Source organism: Dipodomys ordii, unplaced genomic scaffold, assembly GCF_000151885.1.
Source record: "Dipodomys ordii isolate 6190 unplaced genomic scaffold, Dord_2.0 Scaffold49, whole genome shotgun sequence".
In the NCBI taxonomy this organism is placed as follows: domain Eukaryota; kingdom Metazoa; phylum Chordata; class Mammalia; order Rodentia; family Heteromyidae; genus Dipodomys; species Dipodomys ordii.
In genome coordinates, this window is record NW_012267265.1 from 2202181 (window position 1) to 2212629 (window position 10449).

Genomic DNA, 10449 nt, shown 5'->3' on the forward strand with positions numbered 1-10449 from the left:
GGGCTACAGCTGTAGTTCATGCCATCTTTGCTTCAAGATCCAGGTTGATGGAGTATGCCCATCTGCATAGAGCTGAATTCACAAAGGACAAAATGCAGAACCTGAAAGTCATCAAGGCTCATTAAAACTTTTGCTCAGATTTCATTCTTCAAAGCAGGTCACATGACCAAGCTTGAAGCCACCAGGAAGGGAATATGTAACCTTGCCCCCGAAAAAGTCAGCAAATAAAAAATACGTAATACAATCTTGAGCAGTCCCTAATTTTGCTCACAAGCATTTCCTATCTTCTGCATAGAAAATATATTCACCTTTCTCACCAGAGGAGAAAAATCCAAAAGTCCAGGAATAATAGCAGGATAATGGTGATGATTTTGTGATAATTTTAATTTTATTAAGCTGGGGGCCATTCTGGAGTTGTGGCCTGCCCTCCGGGACCCCAAGGCCCACACTATTGGAGCAGATTCTTCCTTAGAGTCCACGACCTCAGGTTCTATCTCCTCTTTCTGAAAGTTAAGGTTTGCCACTATTTTTTTTTTTTGAGTATTGGGCTTAAACTCAGGGCCTATGAAGTTTCCATAGCTTTTTTTGCTAAAGAGGTGAGAGTTTCATGAGATTACTTCTTCAGCTGGTTTCAACATGTGATCCTCAGATCTCACCCTCCTGAGTAGCTAAGATTACAATATGAACCACTGGTGCCTGGCTTTCCCATACTTAGGAGCAGTCTCCACCCCACATTCCTACACTACAGTTGAAGTGGTACTCAGTCCAGAGGGACTCCAAGTCTACCAAAGCAGTTGTATCCCTCTGAACTACATCCTACCCAGATTCCTACACCTAAGAGTCCAAAACTTCTGGTAATTTGTAGACATACTTTCTAGAGCAGAGTTGGTATAACAATCAGAACCGTGAGTGAGCTGTGCCACCCTATCCTGTAGCCTGACCAGCCACAATAACTCATCTGCCTGGAAGCAGATTCGATCCAATAGTCTGAGCAGAATGGAATGACTGCCTTACTGCAGCCAGTCTCTGGGGATCCAAACCCTTCCTGGGCCCTCTCTGCTTCTGCGCCTGTCCTCACAGAACCTGGGCCACAGCCGTTCTCCTATCATCCCAGGGTTGAGATTCACCACATGGAAATCAAACAACATGCTTTTGAACAAAAGTGGGAAGGAGAAAAACAAATCGTTTAAATAGGGATACAGGTGGAACCATTGCAACAATGAGAAGTACAAGTCGTTATGTCGAAAACAAACTTTACAACTTTGGTGGGGGGGTGAGGAGGGGGGAGTGGTGAGGATTAGGTGGGGGGGGCAGGGGGAGGATGGGAAGGGATGGGAAGGGATGGGAAGGGGAAACAAAGGAGGAGGCTACAATGCTTGATAAGAAATATACTCATTATCTTCCCCATGTAATTGTAACCCCTCTGTATTTTCACAATTTAAAAAAAAGTTGGGTCAGAGAAAAAATTAAAATGGAAATTTTAAAATAACGTGACGAATGACAAATGGAGCACAACAACATCAATACCAATGGATGCAGGAAAAGTTGTTCTTGTAGGGAAGTTCATAGCAATAAATAACCTACACTAAAAATGAAGGAATGATCCCAAACAGGCTGATATGTCTTAGGAAACTAAAAAGGGGGCCAAATAAATTCCTAACTAATACAAAGAAAGAAATATATAATCAGAAACATAAAAGTCAGCTCATTTGTGGCATGCATCTCAAATCCTAGCACTTGGGAAGGTAAGAATAAAGGATCACAAGTTCAAGGTCAGCATGGCCTACAAAGTAAACCTTTGTCTCTAGAAAAAATGTAAATAAAAAAATCAGATCAGAAAGAATATAGCCATATTGGGCAAAAAAGAAAGCAATGCTTTATTATTTGAAGTAGACTTCAAACTCTACTGTAGAGCTATAGTCACAAAAACAGCTCGGTGCTGACACAAAATAAGGCCTGAAGACCAATGGAACAGAAGGCCTAGAAATAAAACCACAGACATAGAGCCATCCAATATTTGATAAGGGAGCCCAAAACATGGGAAAGGCAAAAAAGCTTCTTCAACAACTGATATTGAGAAAACTGGATATCCAAATGCAGAACACTGAAAGTGGAAAACAGACAGAGAGGGATCTGTCACCTTGCACTTATTCAAAATAGATCAAAGAAAGACTAGAGTGTAAAACCTAAAACCATTAATGTTCTATAGGAAGAATAGAAGAAACATTAGAACTCCTCAGCACAGACAGGAACTTTCTGAGTAAAGTTCCAGGGGGTCAGCAAATCAAAGAAAGAAGTGACAAATGGGATTGGATCAAACTAAAACGTTTCTGCACAGCAGAAGACATAGATAACAAGCTAAAATGATAGCTTACCGAATTGGAGAAGATATTTGTCAGCTATACATCAGACAATGGCCTAATATGCAGACTATACCAAGAGCACAAGAAACTATAACCCTTAAGGAACAAACAACCCAATTCATAAGTGGGCAAATGAGATCGAGACTTCTCTGAAGAAAAAGTAATAATGGCTGACCTGGCACACAAGGAAATGCTCAACATCGCTGGCCATGAAGGAAATGCAAATCAAAACAAGACTGAGATTCCATCTCACTCCAGTTAGAATGACCATCATCAAGAATAAAAACAGTAAAATGAAGGAAGGAAGGAAGGAAAGAAGGAAGGAAGGGAGGGATGGAGGGAGAGGGAGGGAAAGAAGGAAGGAAGGAAGGGAAGAAAAAAAGGAAGAAAGAATACAACAAAGCATATTCTGGCACTAATGTAGGGGAAAAGACCCCAATACACTGCTGGTGGGAATGTAAATTTGTTCAACTACTCAGGAAAGCAGTTTGGACATTTCTCAAAAACAAAACAAAGCAAAAAACTAAACATAGAACTACCCTACAAAAGAAGTCAACTGAGATTATTTGTCTTATTTTTAGATAAATATCCTCATTTTCAACGGATTCTCCTGAGCATAAACCCCAGCTCTTTGTTGGTAAGAGGAACTAGGCAACTAACTGCTCATGATAATAAATTCTTGTCCTGCCTCTTCTTTAAGCCACTGGCACCCCCACAGAGCTAGTTTGTGGCTTAAATTCTAATATGTTTTGGAGGCTCTGTAGGTGCCAGTTGGCCTGTTTCTCTATTTCTACAATTGCTCATTTCTCTTTTATTTTTCTCAGTCTGTTGAGTCACTTTCCAGTGGGCCAATTGCTTTCCAGCTTCTGTTCATGTTTGCAGCATTTCTTCTCTTTATCCTGTTTTATTATAGCATTTAAACACATTATAATCTATACTTAATGCTCATGGCTTGGCTTTGAAATGCTTTTCTCCAATAAAAGGAAAAAGATCTGGGGGGAGATAGTCAATTCTAGAGCAGATTCATGAATTTTGCAACATGATTCTGCAGTGTCCTATAGTACCAAAAAAGCAAGGAAATGATCAACAAGATGCAAGGCATAACAAAAGGACACCGCACTAAGATGAAGCCCTTACGGATGAGATTAATGCCCTTCCATTTAACGAAAGTTCAACAAGCCATATTTTTATAGCCCAAATGGACTATAAAGTGCTCTAAGGCCAGGATTCTTCAACACTTCCAGGGCTCATGAAAAACAAGAAAAGAAAAACATAAGAAACAGTCACGCAGTGGAAGAGACTAAGGAAATAGGACCACTAAATGCAAGGTGTTATCTTGAATGAGATCCTAGAACATCAAAAGAGCACTAGTGGGGAAAGTAGGGAAATGCCAATATCTGCTACGTAACAGTGAATGTTTTTTTTTGTTTTTTTTTTTTTAAATTTTATTTGTGAACATGCTGTACAGAGGAGTTACAATTACATGGGCAGGATAATGCGTACATTTCTTACCAAGCATTGCAGCCTCCTCCTTTGTTTACCCTTCACATCCCTTCCCAGCCTCCCCCCTCCCCCCCAATCCCAATCCTTCTCCTTCCCCCCCTGCCCCCCCTCCCCGCACCGACATTGTAAAGCTCGTTTTGGACATGACAATTTGTACTTCTCATTGTTGCAACAGGTCCACCTGTATCCTTAAACAACTGGTTTTTCCCGATCTCCTCCACAAGTTATACTGACATCAAATATAGTGAAAGCAGGGGTTATACTGTGGGGGAGGGACATACAAAGCAACAAAGAGATAATCTTATAAATGTGTTAGAAACACATGCATGAAAGAAAAAAACATTAAAATACATATCTAAGGGTTCATTTTCCTGACATCACATTATCTGACCTTTTCCACTTGACTCATACATATACTAGATATTGCAAATAAGGGAAACCATGGGAACTATGTTTCTTTGGGCCTGGCTTACTTCACTTAATATATAATTTTTTCCAAGTTTTTCCATTTCCTAACAAATGGGGCAATGTCATACTTTCTGATGGAGGCATAGAATTCCATTGTGTATATATACCACATTTTCTTGATCCATTCATCTACTGAGGGGCATCTGGGTTGGTTCCATATCTTAGCTATTGTAAATAATGCTGCAATAAACATATTTGTGCTGGTAGCTTTAATGTGGTCTTGTTTGTAAACATTTGGGTAAATGCCCAAAAGTGGGATTGCTGGGTCATAGGGGAGTTCTATGTGAAGTCTTTTGAGGAACCTCCATACTGCTTTCCAAAGTGGTTGAACAAGTTTACATTCCCACCAACAATGAAGTAAGGTTCCTTTCTGTCCACATCCCCTCCAGCACCTGTTGTTGTTAGAGTTCTTGATTTTGCCGTTCTAACTGGAGTGAGGTGATATCTCAATGTTGTTCTGATTTGCATTTCTTTTATGGCTAGGGATGTTGAACATTTCTTCATGTGTCTATTGGCCATCCTTCTTTCTTCTTCAGAGAAGTTTCTCTTTAAGTCTTTCGCCCACTTATTTATTGGGCAGTTGTAACAGTGAGTGTTAATTTCTCGATTTTGACAAATGAACCAAGATCATGTAACATCTTAACTGTAAGGGAAATTAGAAACTCTTATGACTACGTTGGTGACTTCTTTTGGAAATCTCAAAACTTGAAATATATTAGGAAAAAAATCTCTCTCTCCAGGTAGGAATATTTTGCCAGGGTTGAGTAGAAATACATTATCCTGTAGCACTGACTTCAAGACTTAGCTGAACGATGACTGTTCCCAGACACCTACTCCAACTTCTCCAGGCATTTTTTTTTCAGTAGCACCTTGAACCTGCCTCTGTGTACAGCACCGATTTCAGTGTCTCACCAGGGAACTCCATGATCTCAATGCAAGGGCTATGATTTATTCTTAATTTGCTCAGTAACTGACAAAAATGCCTCTAGAAGACATTAACAAATATATGTATATTGGAGCTATTTTTTTTATGGAGTAGCATATTGAAATGCCATTGCAATGAAAGAAACAAAGCCATCCATAATCTATTCCTTACAAATCAAATTCCCACTGGAAGATTCCTTTCCGACAAGTGCTTGCTTCCATGTTATCTTCCATGTCTTTGGTAGCATAATAAGACCCAAGACCATGGCTTCACTCCACAAGCAACAACAGCAACCCCACAGCTAGACTGTTCAAACAAATTAGTCTTTTTCACAATGACACGTTTCAAAATTATAAACTACAGACTCTTACAACATTCTTACTTCTAATTATTAGGGGAATTATGCTTCGTGAAAAGAATCACTATTCAGATAATGTTTAATGGGCCAGAGAACCAAGAAAGATTTGACATCTTGTTGTGTTTTTCCTTTCTCTTTCCTGGCTTCTTTTCCATCAAATGATTGGAAAATTACCATGACTTTCTTCCCATAGGCTGAAAATGAGCCGGCTAAGCGGGAGCCCAAATCAGATTCTGATGACTAAGAATTAATCTATTTTAGAGGAAGCGTGCCTAACGGAAATCAGTATAGCTCTTCTGAGCCACAGCAGAGCTTCGGCCGTTGCTGTCACTGGTGATTGATATGCTGTAGCCAAATGTGCAAATACTCAGGTCTGTCTCGCTTTGTTCTCTAGCCAATATTGATCAAACGTTGTTTCTCCAAAGTGTATCTGTTCACACACACAGCTTTCACAAGGTTAAAAAAAAAAAGAAGCCTTCATTTTGAAAGTATAAAAGAAGTATTTTAAGAGATATTTAAACACCTCTGACAAAATTTCATGACGCGATGATCTCTGAATCCTGTCTGGGATGCTGAACCACTTCTGTGATTTTAAGAAATGACAGGATTTAAATGCTGTTTAAATTGAGTGATTAAAAAAATCTCTTAAGATAGTTTATATTTTAACATGTTATGGGGGAAAAGTTTGCAAAGAAAACAATAGGATTAAAAAATGTCTAAAGAAACTAAATTGGGAATTAAGGAAGGTATTTGTTCAAAGGTATTTTGTTGATTTACTGGGTGCCTAGGATCACGAGGGCACTGCAGAATGAGCAGACAGCTTAGTGTTGGAGTAGGAATTGCATTCCCTGTATTGATCTGTCCTCATAGACTCCTCCCAGAGAGTTGGTTCCAAGCTGCAGAGAAGACTGGGTGATTCAGGAGTCACACAGAAAATCTGGATATGCTGAAAGTATTTCATCTCTATAACCAAAAAGGAACAGGAGAAGGACTTCATAGGACTTCCTTTTTATAAAAAGGCTGAATTGTACCCTCTCTCTCTCTCTCTCTCTCTCTCTCTCTCTCTCTCTTGTCCATTTGCCCATCAATGGACTTTTAGGTTGCTACAGACAGGGTTCCTGGGATAAGGCTGCAAAAATTTTAATTCCCATAAATATATTGAAACAAAAAGCTTGTTCAAAGACTCTGTGTTCAGTTTTTGTTTGTTTGCTTTTTTGAGAAACTTTTGTTTTGGTTTCTACAGTGGTTACTTCAATGTACATTTCTGGCAACAGGACAAAACATTCTGTTTTCTTCACATCAACAATGCTTGTCGAGCTGTGATTTGGAGTGATAGACATCCTAATACCCACATTATGGTTCTGTTGTTATTGCTGTTACTAAAGCTTAAACTCAGGGCCTGGTACTTAGGTCATATCATCAGCTTGCTTGCTTACACCTGGTGCTCTACCACTTGAGCCATGCATCCAGTCTAACTTTTTGCGACTCATTGAGGATGGAGTCTAGGCAATGTATCTGCCTGGCAATGGCTTTGTACCTCTGACCTTGGCTTCCCTGAGAAGTTCATTGTGGTTTTTAATTCCCTCATTAATAATTACATGAATACCTTTTCACACGCTTGTTGGTCACTTGTTTTAATGCTTTGAAAAACTAAAATGGTTCTTCAGGTCTTTTGACTACTGTGTTAAGTCAACTTTTTGGTTCTACAGTAAATATGTGAAATGACTGATAAAGAGGAAAAACTGTCAGAGTTCAGTCCATGATTGGTTAACCCTGTTACTTTTAGGCTTGAAGTGGAGCAGAGCAACATGGCAGGATTATATGCTGGAATCAACCAGCTCACCTCTTACCTCATGGATGGGAGGCAGAGAGAGCAGAGAGGGAGACAAAGGTGGGGAAGGGCCTGAGTCAAACTCTTGCACTCATGAGTGTAGGACACTGATTAAAGATTGCTCCAGCAGGCCCCACCCCTTTGTTTGTGTAGGGTTCAGGGTGGGGGCAGCTGGCAGTACTGGGATTTGACTCAGGGCCTTGCACTTGCTAGGCAGGTGCTGTAGGACTAAAGCACCCCTCCAGCCCTTTTGTGCACTGGTAATTTTCTTTCTTTTTTTTTTTTTTGTCAGTCGTGGGTGGGGCTTGAACTCTGGGCCTCAGCGCTGTCCCTGAGCTCTTCAGCTCAAGGCTAGTGCTCTACCTCTTGAGCCACAGCACCATTTCCGGTTTTCTAGTAGATTATTGGAGGTAAGAGTCTCACAAACTTTCTTTCCCGGGCTGGTTTTGAACCATGATCCTCCGATCTCAGCTTGCTGAGTAGCTAGGTTTACAGGCGTGAGCCACCAGCGCTTGGCATTGGTGATTTTTGAGATAGGGTTCACTCTTGCCTGAGACACACCTAGATTACAATATACTTCCTACGATAGTTCAAATGACAGGCACACATAATTGAGCCCAGCTTCTTTGAGAGTCTCCCTGATTTTTATTTGGCCTGGAGATAGCCTGGAACCAAGATGATTCTTCGTTAGCCTCCCATGTAGCTAGGATTACAAGAGTGAGCCCTGGGCAGCCGGGGAGCCTACATCTTCAGTAGCCTCTGATAATGCTGTAGGCTGGGATAAAACCTCCAACGAAAGAATCTTTGAGAGCACTTACCCAAACTATAACAATGATTTTTGCTTAGTATTACTTTCCTTTTTTGTTGTGATTTTTTTAATTGTTATTTTAAAGGTGATGTTCAGAGGGGTTACAGTTAGATAAGTCAGGTAAAGAGCTCATTTCTTTTTGGGCAGTGTCGCCCCTTCCCTTGCTCTCTCCCAGGTTTACCTTCCTGTCCCTTAGTTTGTTTTCTTACTAAACAAATTAGCTCTTGAGATATCTAAGATGCCGGCTTATTCTGAATATTAACACCTTATCAGATAAATAATCTGCAGATGTCACCTTCCATCCTGTAGCTTCCTTTTTAACTTTGTTCATGATTTTGTTTATTAAACGTAAACTTTTTTTAGTTTGATCTAATCCCACTTGTCTATTTTGCATTTGTTTTTTTTAAAATTTTTATTTATTTTTTATTGTGAAAATACTGTACAGAGGGGTTACAATTACATGGGCCAGATAATGAGTACATTTCTTATCAAACATTGTAGCCTCCTCCTTTGTTTCCCCTTCACTTCCCTTCCCATCCTCCTATTTTGCATTTGTTATCTGTGCTTTTGATATCTTGCTAAAGAAATCACTGTCCCATCCAGTGTCTAGAATCATTTTTCCTACTTGTCTTCTATGAATTTTTATTAATGTTTAATGTTAAAAGACTTTAATCCATTTTAATTTTGCATTATGATGTGAGAAAGGCTCCAATTTCATTTTACATGGAGATATCTAATTTTTCCAACACCAATTATTAAAGAGATTATCCTTTTCCTTTAAATGCTCATGATACTATTGCCAAATATCAGCTGACTATATGTATGTGGATTTATTTTTGAACTCTATTTCTCTTTGTTCTATTGGTCTATATGTCCATTTTTGTGCCATTATTTCTGCTTAGAATTAATATTTTTAAATTAGGAAGTGTGACATCTCTAGCTTTATTATTGCTTGAAATTACATCGTCAATTCAGGATTTTTGTAGTTCCAAATGAATTTTAGGAGAAGTTGGAAATGGTTTTGTACAGCTCTAACACCATAATCAGGAAAGTGAGGCACAAGGATTTGGGATTTGCATTCTAATCAGGTAATGACAACAAATAAAAAAAATAATATGCCTTTGGAATTTTGCTAGAGATTGTTTTAAATATATAGATATTTTAACAATACTAATTTATCCAATACGCAACATGGGATGATTATCTAGTTATTTATCTTTCTATAATTTCTCAATTTCTTTATCACTATGTTGTAGTTATAATGTACATAATTTTAATCTCTTTGTTCCTCAGAATTTTAGTCTTTTTGATATTTCAAATGGAATTACTTTCTTCAATTCTTTTTCAGATAGGTCATTATTGGTGTATAATGTACTAATATTGTTAGTGTTGATTTTGTGCCCTGTGACTTAAACATTAGTTCTGCTAGGTTTTTGTAGATTCTTATGGCTTTGTACATATAAGGTCATGTCGTCAGCATAGAGATCCTTTTACTTCTTATTCTATTTTGAAAATATCAGCTATTGAGTGTTATGTTCTTTCCTTAGACCTTTCAGTACTATGTTGAACAGGAGAGGCAAAAGTAGGGCATAGTTCATAGTGGAAAAACTTTGAACTGTGCACTATTAAGTAAAAGCCATCATGGGGACTTAGCATCTCGAATTCCAGAACTCAGGAAAGAGGCAAAAGGATTGCAAGTTCAAGGCCAGCCTAGGTGATATAGTACTAAATATTTTTAAAGACAGAACAAAAAATTTGTACATTTTTATTGTAAAAATGCTGTACAGAGGGGTTACAGTTACATGAGCAAGGTAATGAGTACATTTCCTACTGAGCATTGTTGCCTCCTCCTTTGTTTCCCCCCTACCATCCTTTCTCTCCCACCTCCACAACTACCTACCCCCTCCCCATGGAGGTTTTGTACATCTCATTGTCACAATGGGTCAACCTGTATCCTTATTTAAGCATTTTGTTTTTTTTCCCTTCCCCTCCCCAAATTAGAGAAGTATATATACAAGATACAGGACACCGACATCAAATGCAGTGAAAATTAGGGTTATACCATGGGGGAGGAACATACAAAGCAAAAAAAAATCACATAGTACATTATAAATACGTTAGAAACAATAGCAAGAAAGAAAAAAATATATTTGTGTCCCTATCTTGGGTTTCATTTCACTTAACATCATCTTA